The following is a 19,734-nucleotide window of genomic DNA, read 5'->3' on the forward strand; positions in this document are numbered from 1 at the left end:
ATCTTATTTTCACTTTTCAACTGCATGACTTGGGACAAATCTGCTAAGTTCTCTGACCTGCTGTTTTCTCATATACAAGAGTGTGGATGGGAGAGTGGGAAGGGGTGGACCTTAGCAAAGGCCAGCTTAGGAGTACCCTAATTAAGTTAATAACAATGTACCTACCTACCTATATAGTTTAAGTTTAAAAAATTTGGCTCTCAAAAGAAATTTCAATCGTTGTATTGTTGATATTTGGCTCTGTTGACTAATGAGTTTGCCGACCACTGCTCTAGCCACTCTGCATATGAGAAATTCTAAAAGTAGACTTTACCTCTAATTTAGAAGTAGACTTATACACTATTTGTTTTCTAAACAACCTGCTGCATGTTTTCCCTTGCTTGGTTTAAAGATGGCAACTTTAATGAACTACTTAAAATCATTTTTAAGCTCTTCTTATAGTGGGGTTTCTGAGCCTCAGCACTTTTGACATTTTTTGTTGAATAATTTTGTCGTGGGGGGCTGTTCTGCACATTCTAGGACGTTCAGCAGCATCTCTGACCTGCATGTATCTCTAGATAAATGCCAGTACTACTCCCTTTTCAGCTATAATAATGGAAAATGTCCACTGAAGCAGAAAAATGAATATTAAAACCACAATGAGATATCACCTCCCACCTGTCAGAATGGCTGTCAACAATCAGCAAGTGTTGGTGAGGATCTAAAGAAAAGGAAACCGTTGTGCACTGATGGTGGGAACGCAGATTGGTGCAGCCACTGTGGAAAACAGTATGCAGCTTCCTAAAAAATTAAAAATGGAACTTTCTCATGACCAGTGAATACACTTCTGGGAATATATCTGAAGAAACCTGAAACACTAATTTGAAAGAATATATGCATCCCTATGTTCAATGCAGTGCTATGTACAATAACTATGATATGGAAGCAACTCAAGTGCCTATCAGAAGATGAGTAGATAAAAAAGTGGTGGTACATTTACACAACGGGATACTACTCAGCCATGAAAGAGAACAAAATCTTACCATTTGCAATAACATGGATGAACCTAGAGCCGTGGTAGGCAAACTGCGGCTCATGAGCAACATTCAGCTCTTTGGCCCCTTGAGTGTGGCTCTTTCTAAGACTTAGGAGTACCCTAATTAAGTTAATAACAATGTACATACCTATATAGTTTAAGTTTAAAAAATTTGGCTCTCAAAAGAAATTTCAATCGTTGTACTGTTGATATTTGGCTCTGTTGACTAATGAGTTTGCCAACCACTGACCTAGAGTGTATTGTGCTAAGTGAAATAAGTCAGACAGAGATAGACAAACACCATATGATTTCACTTATATGTGGAATCTAAAGAAAAAAATAAATGAACAAACAAAATAAAAACAGACTCATAGATCCAGACAACAGACTGATGGTTGGTAAAGGAGGGGGGGGGGAGTTGGGGGCTGGGTGAAAAGGGGAAGGGATTAAGAAGTACAGATTGGTAGTTACAAAATAGTCACAGGATGTAAATTTCAGCATAGGAAATATAGTCAATGACATTATGTACAGTGCTAGGTGAGTACTTGAAATATGGGGGGTGGGGAGCACTTTCTGAAGTATATGATTGTCTAACCACTATGCTACACACCTGAAACTAATACGAAATAATATTGAATGTAAACTGCAATTGAAATATAAAATTTAAATTAAGAAATTGTCCCCTGAGACTTAAAATCACCCTCAGCTGAAAATGTTTGCCTTACAGGAATTTTCTCTGCCTTCCAGCTGTTGTGCATAGTGTTTTCTACAGGACCATTTGCTGCCACATTTGTGTTTGCTTGTGCAGAAGCAAGAGCTCCTTTCTTTGAATCCCACCCATTCTTTAAGGCCCAACTACACCTTCACCTACTACATAGAGTTTACTCTATGTGCTGCAGCCTGTTCCACCTTTTCTACTTCAGAATTCATATTCCAAGTCTTTTCTGTTTGGTCACTGTCATTTCATTCATTACTGAGCCCACTGTTATTTATTGAAAGATTTACATCTTTTTATGTCAACTATATTATAAATTCTTTGAATGGAGAGACCATACCTTAGTCACCTTTGCAACCTAATACAGCATCTAAAAAAATACATGGAATAAGGACACTCATTAAGTAATAGGTTGAATTTAGCATAAACAATCTTATTCACAAAATTTCGCCAACAAATTCATCCTTAACAAGAAGTGATAGATAAAACAAATGGTAGTTTTCATAAATCAATCAATTTGGAAATTTGTTTTTTTAATAAACCCAATGTTTCATTCAAGTGTAACAAGTGTCATGGAGGTCTGGTAACTGACAACAGGCAAATCTGAGTTTATAGACGTACTTTTTCTGAAAGATATCAGTCTAGGGTGATAGAGTTGGAGATCCAGATTAAACAATGGTCTTTCAGCTCAACTACAAATTCACCTAAGTGTAAGCTCTTTATGCAAAAGATGGTTACATAGCTAGTTAAGACCATGCACTTGATCATCTTGGAATCAGGTAACAAGGTCATTTGAGGGGAATACATGGAAAGGGGCATCCATTCAGGTAAACCAAACACTTATCTCTCTAGAAGCTGATGGTTTTGTTTAACTCTCAGAGGGGAGGTTTAGAGGTCTCATTGGAAGGACAGCCTGCACATCTAATTCTTTTGCCTGAATTCAGCTTGTTCTTCAGAGTAGATCTGTTTGTTCAGTAAATTCAGTACTCATGTGGCATTCAGGTAATGACTGAACATTGGAGAACCAAATTTAAGGTCCTCTTCATGACATTTGAGAAATGTAGGCTAACTACAACTTTCTAATATCACACACCAGTGTCTCCAGTCTCCCAGTATTCACTCCAATTACGTTATGATTGATAGTCATCTTTCAACTTTCATTTGCACATTTAACAGACTGTACATGGATTTCTGAAACATGGGCCTATCTCATCTTTGTCATAAATAAATTCTTTAAGATTGTAAAATGAATTGTATTATTTCCAAATATAATAACTGGATATTAACTTCCTCGGGTATAAACTTATCTGAGATATGCCCATGTGGAGAAGAATTCATAGATCAAATGCTATATCCATTCAAGTAGATTCATTTTAGTCAGTCAGTATAACCCTGCATGAAATGAATATTTACTAAATTCTTTGTGAGAGCACAGTAAGGGGCTAGCTACTCTATATATAGTAATTCAATGAATCCTAAACACAACCTTTTGTGAGATTTTCCTGTAGAGAATTCTGTTTTGAGGTGTCTGTCATTCCACAGTCCCTTAATTAAGAATCCTCCCAGCCCACTCCCAGCCACCCTCAAACAAGGCTTTAGGGACCAGGCTTCTGTATGTAACTTGATGCCCCTGGGTCAGAGCTGGGTCACCCAGCAGCTCTCCTAGGAATTAGGAATTAAGATGCACAGAAACTAGTTAGTTTCTGCTGATAACTAAATGTTAACCCGTGGTCATGGGGAGCCAAGTCCATCATATTCATGTTGGGAAAGCAGAAGATGTAGAGAAAAACGTAAAGCAGACATAGGAAGTCGCAGCCATGGAGAGAGTAATTGCTTTCTCCAGGTGTTCTAGTTTATGTTTACCTTTCCTAGGAGATCTGATACTGGTTCTGTAAGCAGGTTCCATGCCATCATCCTCATCCTTGAAACAAAGTCATCTTATTTTGCTTGTGCCAGTTGACTGGGTTTCTGCTACAGAGCCTTGGAAGAAATTATTTCCTCTGTTTTCTTAGTGAGAAAAGTGAAGTTCAGAGAAGCCAATAACTCATCCAGAGCAGTGCAGCTATGACTTGGCCAAGCCAGCATTCAAGCCCTGTGCTCAACATTCTCATGTTTCTGCAACTATTTGCATGGCTGTGGTTTCTATCAGCACAGTTTAATGTAGCTGAGAATCATTTTGCAGACTAGATGTGTTGTGAATGGTCTTGTGATTGCACACTGGTGTGATCTTGGCCTTTCCTCTGTGCTGCTGAACATGCATGCAGCTGTGCCCATTGCTTAAAATATGTTTCCTCACCTGTAGGCCAGATTGACAGTTCTCCCTGCTGCTTTCCACAACTGCTCACGTCATGCCTACTTGCTTAAAGCCATTCCCTCAGCTTTGAGTTTCCAAGCATTGTCAGAGCACTTTTATTTGGTTCATAAAAATGTAAATGCCTTGACCATCAACTTACACCATACACAAGAATAAACTCAATGGATTTAAAAGACTTAAATGTACTCGTAAGTCGTGAAACCATAAAAATCTTAGAAGAAGCCATAGGCAGCAAAATCTCAGACATCTTTCATAGCAATATGTTTGCAGATACATCTCCTAGGGCAAAGGAAACTAAGAACAAAAAACAAATGGGACGACATAAAAAAAGTTTCTGCACAGCAAAAGAAACCATCAACAAAATAACAAGAGAGCCCACTGCATGGGAGAACATATTTGCCAATGATATATCTGATAAGGGGTTAATTTCTAAAATATCTAAGAAACTCATACAATTTAACAAAAGGAAGACAAACAATCCAATTTAAAAAATGGGCAAAGGACCTAACATGAACATACAGAAGGCCAAGAGACATATGAAAACCTGCTTGAAGTCACTAATCATCCTAGAGATGCACATTAAAATGACAATGAGAAATCACCTCACACCTGTCAGAATGGCTGTCATCAACAAATGACAAGTGCTGGTGAGGATGTGGAGAAAAGGGAACCCTAGTACACTGGGGTACTAGGTAATTGCAGACTGGTGCAGCCACTGTGAAAAACAGCATCAAGTTTCCTCCAAACTTTAAAAATGGAAATCCCATTTGGCCCAGTAATCCCACTTCTAGGACTATATCCTAAGAAACCAGGAACACCAATCAGAAATAATATATGCACCCCTATGTTTATAGGAGCACAATTTACAATAGCTAAGATTTGGAAACAGTCCAAGTGCCCATCAGCAGATGAGTGGATAGAAAAGCTGTGGTACATTTTCACAATGGAATACTACACAGCTGTAAAAAAGAAATAATTCTTACCATTTGCAACAGCATGGATATACCTGGAGAGTATTATGCTAAGTGAAATAAGCCAGTCAGTGTAAGACAAGTATCACATGATCTCACTCATATGTGGAATGTAATGAACAAAACAAACTGATGAACAAAATAGAGCCAGAGACATAGAAGTATGAAACAGACTGATGAATCAGAGGGAAGATGGGGTTGGGGGGTTGATGAGTGATTAACCAGGGAACTCATATGCATATATGGACACAGACAATAGAGTGGTGAAGGCTGTGGAGGGGCAGATGTAGGGTAGAGGCGGTCAGTGGGAAAAAACAAACAAACAAAGGGGATATCTGTGATACTTTGAACAATAAATGGTGAAAAAAAGTAAATGCCTTAGTCAGTTCAGGCTGCTATAAAAAATTCCCAGAGTCTGGGTGGATCAAACAATAGGTATTTCTTTCTCATAGTTCTGGAGGCTGGGAAGTCTGAGATCAGGGTGCTAGCATGTTTGTTGGGGTACTGGTGAGAGCCCTAATACTGGCTAGAAGATGGCTGCCTTCTGGCTATACCTTCAAATGGCTGATAGGTGGGAGGTTGGGAGGTGTCAGGGAAGGAGAGAGAGGGAGAGAGAGAGAGAGAGAGAAACCAGCACTCTTTGGTGTCTTTTTCTAAGGGCACTGATACCATCATGACGACCCTACCTTTATGACCTCATTGAACCCTAATTACTGAAAGGGCGAGGGCTACGCCCTCCATCTTGCCCCGAATCCTCCATTTTTGGGCAGCAGCCATGTGCTCAGCAAGGAGCTTCTTCCCGGAAGCCCAAGCCTCTGCTAGCCACACCTAGGAACCAATGATAATCAAGGGACCACATTCTGTGTAACAAGACACCGACTTGCGTCTGGCCAATCGGCAGGACCCACAGTCCTCTCTCCTCCCCTTACTATAAAACCCCTTTCCCCACAGAGCTGGCTCTCTCTGCTTCCTGCTGCTGCATCGGCAAGCGTGGGGGAGCTGAGCTAGTTCGAATAAAGACTCTTATACTTTTGCATCGGACCTGGCTGGCTCCCTGGTGTGGTTTCTTGGGGATCCTGAAATCTGGGCATAACAATTACCTCCCAAAGGCCCCACTCATTAATACCATTACATTGAAGAATAGGACCTCACCATACTAATTTTGGGGAGAAATAGACATTTAGTTCATAATAATACCCTATACCAGTGGTTCCCAAACTTATTTGGCCTACCGCCCCTTTTCCAGAAAAAATATTACTCAGCGCCCCCTGGAAATTAATTTTTTTTAAATGTTAATAGCAATTAAACCGAAAGATATATGCCCCCAAATGCACCTGTGGCCATCACCGCCCCCCTGGATCGCTGCAGCGCCCACCAGGGGGCGGTAGCGCCCACTTTGGGAATCACTGCCCTATACCATGTCCAGTAAGGAAGAGATAGATTGTATTATATTCCCTAATTAATTTCCATGTAGAGTCCTCATTAATTTATTAATTGCCCACTAAGACTACACAAGTACACACATACTGACACCATGTCTAGTTCTTTCATGCTCTGCTCCAAGCGTCTCTGGTTCCCCTTTGCAACTCCCTGTCCAGGCTGCTCAGCATTGGCCTCTTCTTCATTCTCTCCCTGATCTTCATGGTCATGACCACCAGGGCTGGGATGACTCACCTGTGAAGTGCCCTGCTCAGCGCATCCGAGTCATTCAAAGAGATCGGTCCTCCGTGATCAGTCCTCTGCCTCCCTCATTTAAGCCACTTTTTCCTTGCTTCCTATTCTAAACACCACCACTTTATTTTCTTTCAAAAGTAGCCTTTGATGACCTATAAATTATAGAACCTGAACTAGTGCGACACAAAAACCAGTTTCCTGTTTCTTGAGAGCAGAGAGGGCTTAATCGTTAAAATCTCCCAGGAGATGAAGAAAATGGGAATATTTGTGTTCCTTTCATCTAGTGAAGCAGTGAATGGTAAAACAAAACAATTAAATTTGTATAGTAAAAGAGCTTGAATGTTCATATCCTTGTACTAACATTTTTGTGCGTCAGACATGGTGCTAAATGCGTTATGTGGGATCCTCACAAGAACCCTTTGTAATAACGTCCTTTATGAGCTCTCAAAGGCTCAGAGAGGTTCAGCCAGGCCTTAGAGTCACAGAGCTCGTTTCAGCCCAGCCAGCCTGACCTCAGAGCCTGCAGCCTCACCTCCAGTATTGGTTCCCTTCCAAACACTGATGGGAGGTTGTCAGATGAATAATTAGGTAAAGGAGACCCATGAGAGCTTTCCTAACTAACTAATAATAAACATGTATTTTTACTTTCTGAAGTAAAACAATAACAATAACCATGAGAGTTTTGCGGAACATAAGAATATAGTATCCAGTAGACTTCAGGAGGTATGTTTGATAAATGTCAACTGTCACCCTCTCTCTCTGACTACAACTTTTAGAAAGCTGCAATATTTGACCTCAGTTGCAATGACAGGGCATATATTTGGTAAGTTGGACAAATGTTGACATCCCCGTTGCACACACCTTTCCGTGAAAACTGATCTACAAGGCTCCTGGCAGGGCATGTGGCTGTAGCTATTTTCTCTTTATATCTATTGTTTGATTCTCATGGGGATGATCAAGGTTTATTTCATTAAGACTATGCTCCATATTTAGACCAGAATCCATTCTCTGAGAATATTAAATGGTATGTGAAGAGTGTCTAGACATGTTAATGCACCTTAATGTAGTTTTGTAGGGTGAATTAGACCACAGTCCTGTGGACAAACTAAAGTCGGAAACCACTCGTGTTTCATATCAACCTCTGCATTAATCAAAGATGTAGTGTAAATACTTTTGTGATTGCTCCTAAATACTGAGATTGATATGAAAGATAGTATAGGTTTACAATCTTTGACCCAAAGTACTTGAGGCCAGATGCTTTTCAAAATACAGTTGTTTAAAAATGTAACATAGTGCTCACAGGCTCTGTTACATAGCCTCCCAGTGCACTAGAATCAATCATAGCTGATGTTTCCTCACTTCAAGTGTCAGCTTTTATCAGAATTTACTGCCAAATTAGAAGATCAGGTTTTGCCCTCAAATGAGTTACAAAATAATGTTGTTGTTTTTTTGTGTTTTTTTTGTTTGACAGCTTTATGCACGCTAGCATTGTGGATGAGAGACTATGGGCTTCTAGTATGTATTCACTATTCTTAACCAGAAAGGAAACAAAAACAAAATTAAGGTGGAATATTAACTTGAGGCAAAACTAAAGCTGAAAGAAGTGGTTCTGTGTTCTCTTTCTCTCTCTTTCTTTCTCTCTTTATAAGAATAACTTAATTATGAGTAGGGATGGAACCAATTTGGGGAAGAAATTGGAAGAGAGACATGCAGCTTTGAGAGAACAGGAGGAAAAGGGCTGCCAGTCACAGCCCCGAGGAGAGGAGCAGAGGGGAGCGTGGGTGAGCAACTGCTTGTGTGAGTGTAAAGGAGGCAGGACATGGAGTACAGGTCTGGTGACTGGGTCTTCCAGTCATCCTAGGGGCCAGTGCCATCTGCTCAATGCCAGGACAATACTTGGGTTGGAAATGGCAAAGGCTGATGTGTGAAACAGACTGTCAAGTGGAACCAACCAGTTAGCTGGAGGGAAGATCCCTGATTTTCAAACGGTTGGTTGTCTGGGCCTCCCTCATGCTCTGCCAATCCTACAGCCCTCAGTAGTCCCTCAGCTGCCACAGGCCCTCCCCCAGCTAATGTCCTGCCCTAGGAGACGCTTCCCTGGCTTCTTCATTTCTAGTTTGAAAGTTGCACAAAATCATTTTAACTTTTGAAGGTCGCATCAAAAAGTAATATCCAATTCCTGTTTCTTTAGATTCTGAGGATTTGGATTCAAAATCAATGCAGAGCCTCAGCTTGCACCATTACAAATATGTTTCCACAGGTTCTGTTGTATAAGATGCAATAAGGCGAATTGTTTTCTATGGGGCTGAGGGGAAGACACTTTTGGTTTTATTTACATTTTAACTTTCTTTGGAGTAGATTCTTCCCTTTTTTTTTCAGTCAAGAACTCTAATCTTTTTCAGCATCTTTTGACATAGATTGATGCTGCCGTGAGCTGAGAAAGCAAGTCTTCAATTCTCTTTTAAAACCAACAACTTCAAGTACCATATGATATCACTCATATGTGGAATCTAATGAACAAAATGAACTAACAAGCAAAATAGAGACAGACTCATAGATAGAGAGCAGACTGACAGCTGTTGTGGGGGGAGGGTTTGGGAATTGGGGGCATGTGGAGGGATTGAGCAAAAAAATTTTAAAAAAGAGGGAAAACACTCATGGTCAATAAACAACAGTGCGGTGACTGCCAGGGGTCGAGAGCGAGGTGGAGAGGGTACAAGAGGGATAAATGGTGATGGAAGGAGACTTGACTTGGGGTGGTGGACACACAATAACAGTGTACAGATGATACATTGTGGGATTGTGCACCTGAAACCCGTATAATTTTGTTAAGCAGTGTTAACCTAATAACTTCAATAAAAAGGAAAAATAATAAATAAAAATAAAACCCAACATTTTATCCTTAAATATAATGAAAATGCATTATAAGTAAATTTTATTTTAGATTAGATTAAATATTAAATTTAAAAACAAAGAAAATTTTTAACTTTAGAAAAAATTTTTTAAATTTAGAAAATATTGTAAAACAAGATAACAAAATATACTTCTTTTTATATTTCCACATAGGCCTAAAAACATTTTTAAGATTTTAAAGCAATGATTTATTGGTTGGCAATAAGGTTTCAAAAATGATAGCATATAAAACCAAAGAAACCTCATATGAGTATAATAGAAGTACTGGATACAAACTTACACTCTGTAAGTTTACATAGCTATACTGAAAATATTGAAAAAATGGGGAAAACACATGAATTCCCAAGCACACAAAGATGCTCTCAGAGTGATGCCATCGTCAAACAAAATATAGCTTCTTGGAAACTTCATTGAGAATTTTATAAGCGCATGTGCCACATCTGCAGGATATTCACTTTGCATTGTGGAAGACACCTTTGGAGGAAAAAACAAACACATGACTGCCAGGGGTAGAGAGCGAGGCGGAGGAGGGTACAAGAGGGATAAATGGTGATGGAAGGAGACTTGACTTGGGGTGGTGGACACACGATAACAGTGTACAGATGATACATTGTGGGATTGTGCACCTGAAACCCGTATAATTTTGTTAAGCAGTGTTAACCTAATAACTTCAATAAAAAGGAAAAATAATAAATAAAAATAAAACCCAACATTTTATCCTTAAATATAATGAAAATGCATTATAAGTAAATTTTATTTTAGATTAGATTAAATATTAAGTTAAAAATATTAAATTAGAAAACAAAGACAATTTTTAACTTTAGAAAAAAATTTTAAATTTGGAAAATATTGTAAAACAAGATAACAAAATATACTTACTTCTTTTTATATTTCCACATAGGCCTAAGAACATTTTTAAGATTTTAGAGCAATGATTTATTGGTTGGTAATAAGGTTTCAAAAATGATAGCAGATAAAACCAAAGAAACCTCATATGAGCATAATAGAAGTACTGGAAACAAACTTACACTCTGTAAGTTTACATAGCTATACTAAAAATATTGAAAAATTGGGGAAAACACAAGGATTCCCAAGCACACAATGATGCTCTCAGAGTGATGCCATCGTCAAACAAAATATAGCTTCTTGGAAACTTCATTGTGAATTTTATAAGCGCATGTGCCACATCCGCAGGATATTCACTTTGCATTGTGGAAGACACCTTTGGAGGAAAAAACAAACACAATGGGATTTATTACGTTACTAAGCTCAAATGTACTCTGTTGATAAATATTTACCACTTTTGGCAAGTATTATGTACCATTTTGGCAAGTAATAGTATCATAGCTTTGATAAAAATATCAAAGGTATGCTATTATTATCTGGGATTCTGTTGTCTCATTTCCATTATTGTCTTTCTTTTAAATGCTCTCTGAGTTATCATATTGTGTACAAAACTGAATGCAGACCTGTTTTCTCTGCAAAAACAGTGATTTTTCTGTTCAGAAAACCTTCCATTCCATAAACACTGGGCTAAAGATTTTAGTCACAGCCCTATCCTTCCTTCCCTTCTTCCTTGTTTCCATGCCCATTATTCTAAGTTAAATTTTAATCATTTCTATGAGGTAGTAATTCTCAGGTATGTTTTCATTATAGTTTCAATTCTCTCATTTTATTCCCCTTCTCATACCCTCCGGTTCATCCTCCAGCCACCCCCCGTGTGACTTCTCCTTGGGGCACTGCTTCTGACATCTGCCACCTCCCGCCATTCTAACCAGTGGCCCATCCTCTGTGCTCCATGTTACCTTCCACACACCGCTGTCCAGGAGTTACCCTGTTTTTTTCTGGAATGGTTGGGCTATTTGATTCTCTCCACCATTCAACTCTTATTTGTGTCTCCAATTGGAAGACAATGCTTGATCCTCAGTATATACTTGGGGAATAAATAAAAGAGGTGCCCATGTGACCTGATCATCTTCTGCTTAAAAATCCAACTCCTACGTGTGACAGCACAGCCTCACAAGCTGTCCTTGGCTAGGTGTATAGCATGCTCCTGAGCTATTTTCATCACTGTGGCACTGTGGGCTTATAATTTTTGCCTTTGCACATGCATTTCCTGTCTCGACTATATCACCCTGCACTCTCCCACCCCATGCCGTGCTTTTGACCAGGCCCTTTCCACCTGGTAAACTTTCATACATCTTGCAAACCCACCATGAAGTGCCATATTTCTGTGATACCTTATAATTCTTTGTACATTTCTTACCAAATGCACTTATATGATTGTATTGTAAATGCCTTTAATTTATGTTGTGTCCTTAGAGTTTAGCTCAGTGCCCAGCATCTCTCAGATGCTCTGTCAATGTGATCTGATTAAATGACTGTGTCCTGAGTTAATAGAATAGTACAAGAATAACAGCACAGGTCTTAGAGACAGAAAAAAATATATTTAGTTTGAATTGTGGTTCTGATTGTTACCCACGATGTGAGCTTAGGCTAGGAACTTAATAGCTCCCATCTTCAGTTGTCTGTAAAATGGAGGCAATAATTCATGTCTAATAGGTTTGTGAGAATTAAGTTGGGGAACATGAACATGCCAGGCAGAGATCTGGGAGCGTACAGTTGCCCAATGAAAAGCAGATGTTATTATTAGCTCTGGGAATCCTACAGATGAAGATATAGGGTCGGTGGGAAAAGCTGTAATCTAAAACAACATTCTCTTATTTATTTTATTCATTCTTTTTAAATAAGGGAGTTTAAGGAGGAAATGTATATTTTATCTGGGAGACAACATCTTGTTAGCTGGCTGACGAACTGTCTAAAGAACAGTGCATCACTATAAGCAGTTTGTCACAATCGGTTAATTTTTAATACCATGAAGGTTTTACTGCCTTTTTTGGAATTGCAGAGTTTTAGACTGAAAATGTGTGTTTCTCTGCATGAAGTATGCTTTCTGGGAGTATTGGGTGGCCATTTTCCTATCTAATGGCTCAAATCTGGCTGTAGTTTAGCCATTCTAGCCAAAAAAAAGAGGGTCTAGTGTCACTGAGGGTCTAGTGTCAGCCTCTCGCTGTATGTGGCTATTGAATACTTGAAATGTGGCAAGGGTGACTAAGGATTACATTTTTAACTTTTTAGAGTTTGATTAAATTTTTAAAATTAAAAACATTTTTTTGCAGTTATTAGAAAACTTTCAGTTATTGAAAAAACTTTGGTTATATGCATCTACTTTTATTAAAATTAAAATTTTCCTTTTTCAGATTTAAATGCAGTTGCAAGAAATAGGACAGAAGTCCCCTGTATCTTTTATCCAGTTTCTCCAATGATAACATTTTGTAAAATGATAGCATAAGATCACAACTGGGATATTGACATTGAGAGATTCAGAGCATTTTCATCACCACAAGGATCCCTCATGGTGTCCTTTTATATGTTTACTAGAGGCCCGGTGCATGGGTTTGTGCATGGGAGGGTGGGGAACCCTCAGCCTGGCCTACGCCCTCTCACAATCCAGGACCCCTTGGGGGATGTAGCAGTGTGCGAAGCTGCAGGCGGCCACTGCACTCGCCAGCCGTGAGCCCGGCTTCTGGCCGAGCGGCACTCCCGCTGTGGGAGTGCACTGACCACCAGGGGGCAGCTCCTGCGTTGAGTGTCTGCCCCCTGGTGGTCAGTACACATCATAGCGACCGGTTGTTCCTGTTGTTCTGTCATACCGGTTGCTTAGGCTTTTATATATATAGATAGTCACACCCACATCACTCCACACATTCCCTCATCTCTGACACTGGCAGCCACTAACCCATTCTTCATTTCTATAATTTTGTCATTACAAGAATGCTATATAGATGGAATCATATAGTAACCATTTTTTTTTTTTATTATTCTGGGTTCCTTCACTTAATTTAAGATTTATCCACATGGTTGTGGGTTTATTTTTTTTTTCAATATATTTTTATTGATGAGAGAGAGAGAGAGAGAGAGAGAGAGAGAGAGAAACACCAATCAGCTGCCTCCTGCTCACCCCCCACTGGAGATTGAGCCCACAACCCAGGCATGTGCTCTGACAGGGAATAGAAGCAGCAGCCTCTCTGTGCATGAGACTATGCCCAACCAAATGAGCCACACCACCAGGGCAGGTTGATTTTTTTATATTTCTAAGTAATGTTTATGGCAAGCATGTCAAACTAGCGGCCCACGGGCCGCATGCCTCATTTATTTGTCCCATGTTAGCCTTTGAGTTTGTCATGCTTGTTCTACTGTATGAATGTCCCAGTTTTTGTAACCATTGATCAGTTGAAGAACATAGAAATTTTTTCCAGTTTGGGGCTATTATGAGTAAAGCTGCAATAAACATTTGTGTACAGATTTGTGTCAACATAAGTTTTTATTTATTTTATTTATTTATTTTATTTTATTTTTATTTATTTATTTATCTTTTAAAATATATATTTTATTGATTTTTTACAGAGAGGAAGGGAGAGAGATAGAGAGTTAGAAACATTGATGAGAGAGAAACATCAATTAGCTGCCTCCTGCACATCTCCTACTGGGGATGTGCCCGCAACCCAGGTACATGCCCTTGACCAGAATCAAACCCGGGACCTTTCAGTCCGCAGGCCGACGCTCTATCCACTGAGCCAAACCGGTTTCGGCATAAGTTTTTATTTAACTGGGATAAATGCTCAAGAGTGAAAGTCCTATGGTAGTTACATGTTTAGTTTTATAAGAAACTGGCAAATTGTTTGCAGAGTGGCTGTGGCACGTTGCATTTCTACCAGAATATGAGTGAGCCCGTTTCTCTGAGTCTTTACCAGAATTTAGTATTGTTCCTATTTTTTGTCTTTTCCTACTACTAGGTACATAGTGTGACTGTACATTTTCAACTGTAAATGTTATAAAATATGCACAGACATCAAGTATTTGTAATGAAGAGTTAATATCCAAAATAAAATGTGCTTAGGCATAAAGTATACCCTGAATTTTGAAGAGTTAGTACTAAAAATGTAAAATATTTCAACAGTTTTTTAAAAATATCAGTAACATGTTGAAAGGATTATAGGATACATTGGTGTGTATAAAATGTATTTTAAAAATTAATTTCAACCTGTTCCTTTTTCAAATGTGCCTACTAGAAAATTTGAAATGATCTGGTGGTCACTCTGCTTCTGTTGGACCAGCTGGTCTAGACTGTAATGATCACAGACTCAGCTGAGCCTCTAGAGGAGGGCCTTTTAATTCATTGCAGGAGTCAGCAAACATATTCTGTGAAAGGGCAGCTAGTAAATATTTTAGTGTTTGTGGGCCATAAAGGTTCCCCTTTCGAGTTTGCAACTGTGCAACCCTGCTGTTGTAGCACAAAACCAATTATAGCTAATACTTAAATGATTGAGCATGGCTGTGTTCCAATAAAACTTTATTTACAGTAACAGGCAGTGAGCCCAAGGGCTATAGTTTGCCTATTCCTGGTATAATGAATTTAAGCATACAAACAGCAGAAAAGCCCATACTGCTTGACTCTATCAGATATGCTCCCAGCGGTTCTCAACCTGTGGGTCGCGACCATTGGAAAACACATATAGCATATTAGATATTTACATTACGATTCATAACAGTAGCAAAATTACAGTTATGAAGTAGCAACGAAAATAATTTTATGGTTGGGGTCACCACAACATGAGGAACTGTATTAAAGGGTCGCAGCATTAGGAAGGTTGAGAACCACTGCGTCTAGTCCAGTGATGGCGAACCTATGACACGCGTGTCAGAGGTGACATGTGAACTCATTTTTTTGGTTGATTTTTCTTTGTTAAATGGCATTTAAATATATAAAATAAATATCAAAAATATAAGTCTTTGTTTTACTATGGTTGTAAATATCAAAAAATTTCTATATGTGACACGGCACCAGAGTTAAGTTAGGGTTTTTCAAAATGCTGACACGCCGAGCTCAAAAGGTTCGCCATCACCGGGAAGGAATTTACCAGGGTATTGGATGGAAGAGCAGAGAAATTAAACAGGGAATGGTGAACCTCTCAGAAATTAGCAACCACTGCAAAATGCTCCCACCCCCAGATTTGGAGGGACAATGGGTGGGAGGAGGGTGTTCTCAGAGTTTATCTGGTGGGAGCCAGTGCCATGCAGGGGCTGGGACTGCAGAGGGAATGGCTCTAGCTAATCCAGACACTAGAGGGAGTGCAGTGGCTGCCAGGGTTTCTTTTCCCTGCCTTCATCCCATCAGATCTGTGCCAGGGCCTTGCAGTGGGTGAACCCACAGCAGGAAGGGAATCTGGGAAATGTAGTTCTGATGCAGGGCAGAACCCTGGAAGCATGGGGAAAGACCTGAGAGCAATGCTTTTTAAATCCAGGGATTAAACCTAAAATTAAAGGGAAGTAAGGAGCTTTGAGCTAGCCTGGTGGCCAAGAACAGCATTTTGTGCAGCATATTTCCTTTCTTCATGAGGACTCTTTTGAAGTAGTTTTATTATTTAATCCCTCAGGGGAGATAGTTAGTCAAAACAGAATAAGATGTCAGGCCCCGGGACCCGCGTGCTCAGATGGAGCCATCAGTTCTGTCAGTAAATCATCAGGAGCCAGCAGACGTGATGCGGGTGATGGATCTCGAGCTGGTGGTTTGCAGCAGCAGGAAATGTGACAAGTTTTCCATCTGGGCATGAGCCACCCATACAATGTGAGATTGGAAGAGAGGAAAACTGAATTTCACTCTAAATCCAACTAATGGACAAGACATTTTTTCTTCTATTTTTTTCCTTCTTTTACTATCTGACATACGGTAAAACTTCAATTTTGCTTCAATCCATTCCTGTCTTCCTAGAGCTGGGTTTGAAAGTGCAAAGGTAAAGGCCATTGACAATATGTTCACTCCTCTTTGAAATGACATCAGTCTACTGAAAAACCCCTCTTTTGTCCTCACTGTGTCCTGCAGAGGTGCTTCCAGATGCCTCTAACATTCACTTAGTCATTTGTTTTAAGAGACACACTCCTTCTCCTTTTCTTTGTATTTCTATGTAAGGTAACATTCCTGGACTCCTGATCCATTGCCTCACTCTCTTCAGGAACCTGGGGCAGACTGAACTGATTGGGATTTGGGAGAGAGATCTAGACATGTGTCCCAAGCCCTCCTAGGATTTCTTAGCAAACAGGAACTGGCCTATGCTCTCCCTTAGGCCTTTAAAGACCTCACTAAAGTGTGGGCATGCTTTTGTTTAGAGCTGCTCGTGATAGGGAGGAGGGAGGACTTAGCATTTGTTTTTATTTTTTTTTACTTTATTTTACTTGTTGACACTATTACAGATGCCCCCATCCTTCCTCTCTGCTTATGCACCCTCCCCCCTTTCTTCTGGCCATCACCGCATTATTGTCTATGTCCATGGGCTATACATATATTTTCTTTGGCTAATCCCTTCACTTTCTTTCATCCAGCCTCCACCTCCACCCTCTGACAGCTGTTAGTCTATTCCATGTACCCATGCCTCTGTTTCTATGTTGTTCATTAGTTTATTTTGTTCATTATGTTCCACATATAAGTGAGATTACATGGTACAGTGTTTGTCTTTCTTTGACTGACTTACTTCACTTAGCATAATAATCTCCAGGTCTATCCATGCTGTCATAAAATGTAAGATTTCCTTCCTTTTTACGGCCACATATTCCATTGTGTAAATGTCCCACAGATTTTTTATCCACTCATCTACTGATAGGCACTTGGGCTATTTCCAGATCTTGGCTATTGTAAATGACACTGCTATGAATATTGGGGTACATATATTCTTTCGAATTGGTGTTTGGGGATTCTTAGGTTATATTCCCAGAAGTGGTTTCACTGAGTCATAGACAGTCCATTTTTAATTTTTGAGGAAACTCCATACTGTTTTCCACAGTGGCTGTACCAGTCTGCATTCTCACCAACAGTGCACAAGGGTTCCCTTTTCTCCACATCCTTGCCAGCCCTTGTTGTTTGTTGATTTATTGATAATAGCCATTCTGCATCTCTCTGGTGACTGGTGACATTTTTTCATATGTCTATTGGCCATCTGTATGTCCTCTTTGGAGAAGTGTCTATTCAGGACTTAGTATTTGCAAATCTACTAGTTGAGGGTCTAAATTTGTATTATTTTAAAAATTAAATTTATCAATCTAACATTGATTAATAAAATTATATAGGTTTCAAGTGCACAATTCCTTGATATACCATCTCTATATTTATATTCTTTAACTAGAGGCCCATTGCAGGAAGTTTCCTGCAAGAATAGGGCTTCCTGCTGCTGGAGCGAAGCAGAGAAGGGAGCGAAACCCGCTGAGGCAGGCTTCGCTCCCACTCCGCCGCCCGGCTGGTTTCCCTCCCGCCTCCCAGACAACTCTCCTCCATGTGTGGATTCAAGAGTCCCAGATGCCTTTCACCTTGTGGCTCTGCTATTCTCTAGAGTCTGATGTCAACAAAAGGGGAAAATGAGTGTGTGTGAAGCATGCTCACTTCTTAAAATCTTTGTGATACTGAATTTTTGGACTTGAACCCAGATTCTTTGTCCTCTGGAATGGAAGAATGAATCCACGGACAGAAAGTGGTATAGCAAAGGTGGTGATTTATTGAAGAACAAGTATAGACTCCCAGGTAGGGAGAGGGAAGAGTCACATAGAATGGACTCCCAAGTAGGGAGGGGGAAAAGGGTCCCACTGAGTTCTTTTTCCCCATGGCTTATAGAGGCTGCAGTTCCTGTGTCGTGATATCCCCTCTGATTGGTCAATATTCCCTTTCAGTGGTTACTATAGTAACTCCTGGGCTCAAAGGTTTAACCTCACATGGGACATGTGAGGTTCTCCCCCTCTCCTTCCTTATTGTTTTCCTATTCCCTTTGTGCTTTCTTCTTCTTCTGATTAAGGGCTTCCTTCTCTCTATTTTGTAAATATAGACCTTTCCTGGCTACTTCCAGTTCCCTTGTCTTATGTAAATACAACTGTTGCTGCTCCCTTGTCTTATGGGGATGTAACTGCACCTGGCTTCCTTGTGTTACGGAAATGTACCTTCTCCCAGTCTGCAGCCCTGTGCTTTTCCATGGACTCCAATTCTAAAAAATCCCTAAGCCTATGTTCCCCCAAATTCCTGCTTCATTTGGATGAGAATTGGCACATATTACTTATGTTCAAATTATTTTGGTGATAACTAGTCACAGGACTTTACCTACCTGCAAGGAAGTGGAGGTAATGGGCAATAAAGTCCATCATTGCTAATCACCAATAATAATATTCCATGGAAGGAGAGAAACAGATTTGTTGGAAATTAGACATTCTGCCACAGCTTCTCCTTTAGACCCTCCTTTCCTCTCCAATCAAGACAGCCCAAGGTCCCATTTCAGATGCTGTGCTCACCTCAAGTTCCAGAATCTCTGAGTAATTCCCAGTTCTTTTCATCAGATCCAGATGTCCTTCCTCATGTTCTGATGACTGAATTGAAAGATGAGCTGTCATTCACCTACCTACCCCTAAATAAAATCGTACATCAGGGCCAAGTTATGCATAACACAATTCCCGTCCAAAAAAGGGAGTTTGGATGAGAATTTGAATATGAAATGGGAAACAGATCAAGTCAATAGTCCAAACCAGTGATGGAATGTTTGAGACAGGGATGGTGAATCTGTTTTTCCAGAGAAGGAATTGTCCTAGTTAGAATCTAGATTGCTTGTGGGGAACTCCCATATTTATTACTCTTTGTGGTTTTTTCCTTTGCTTTCTAAGAGGCTCTTTCTTTTTCAGTTTCTTTCCTCTATGGCCACATCTGCAGTGAGGTTTGGGGATATGTCTTCCTTACAGGCTGTGCATTTTTTTTTTTTTTGCAACCTGCTTCCTGCTCATGTAACTTTGGGAGACCAAAGGATTTGAGAGGGCAAGGCTTATTAAAGGCCAGGCTCCTGGTTTCTTTGGCAATAAAGTAACCTAAAAACGTATTAACATTTTGATCTATTTGCTCCCAATCAATGTTGTGTGTCCACAGTATTCTCCTATATTGTATGTCCTCAGTTAGCGTTGTTGATAGGTTCTGGGAAATGAAGTAAAACAACATGTAAGGAAAGCAACTTTACCGCAGGCTCATTAATATAAACTAGAGTGAAGTTCCTGC

The 19,734-nt window shown here is 39.8% G+C and overlaps 1 protein-coding gene across 1 annotated transcript in view; it reads left to right on the forward strand.

Moving 5' to 3' along the window:
• Nucleotides 1-19,734, forward strand: part of LOC102259858 (thrombospondin type-1 domain-containing protein 7B) — a 525,758-nt gene that overhangs the window by 122,593 nt on the left and 383,431 nt on the right. The window lies entirely within an intron of this gene.

Source organism: Myotis brandtii, unplaced genomic scaffold, assembly GCF_000412655.1.
Source record: "Myotis brandtii unplaced genomic scaffold, ASM41265v1 scaffold1174, whole genome shotgun sequence".
In the NCBI taxonomy this organism is placed as follows: domain Eukaryota; kingdom Metazoa; phylum Chordata; class Mammalia; order Chiroptera; family Vespertilionidae; genus Myotis; species Myotis brandtii.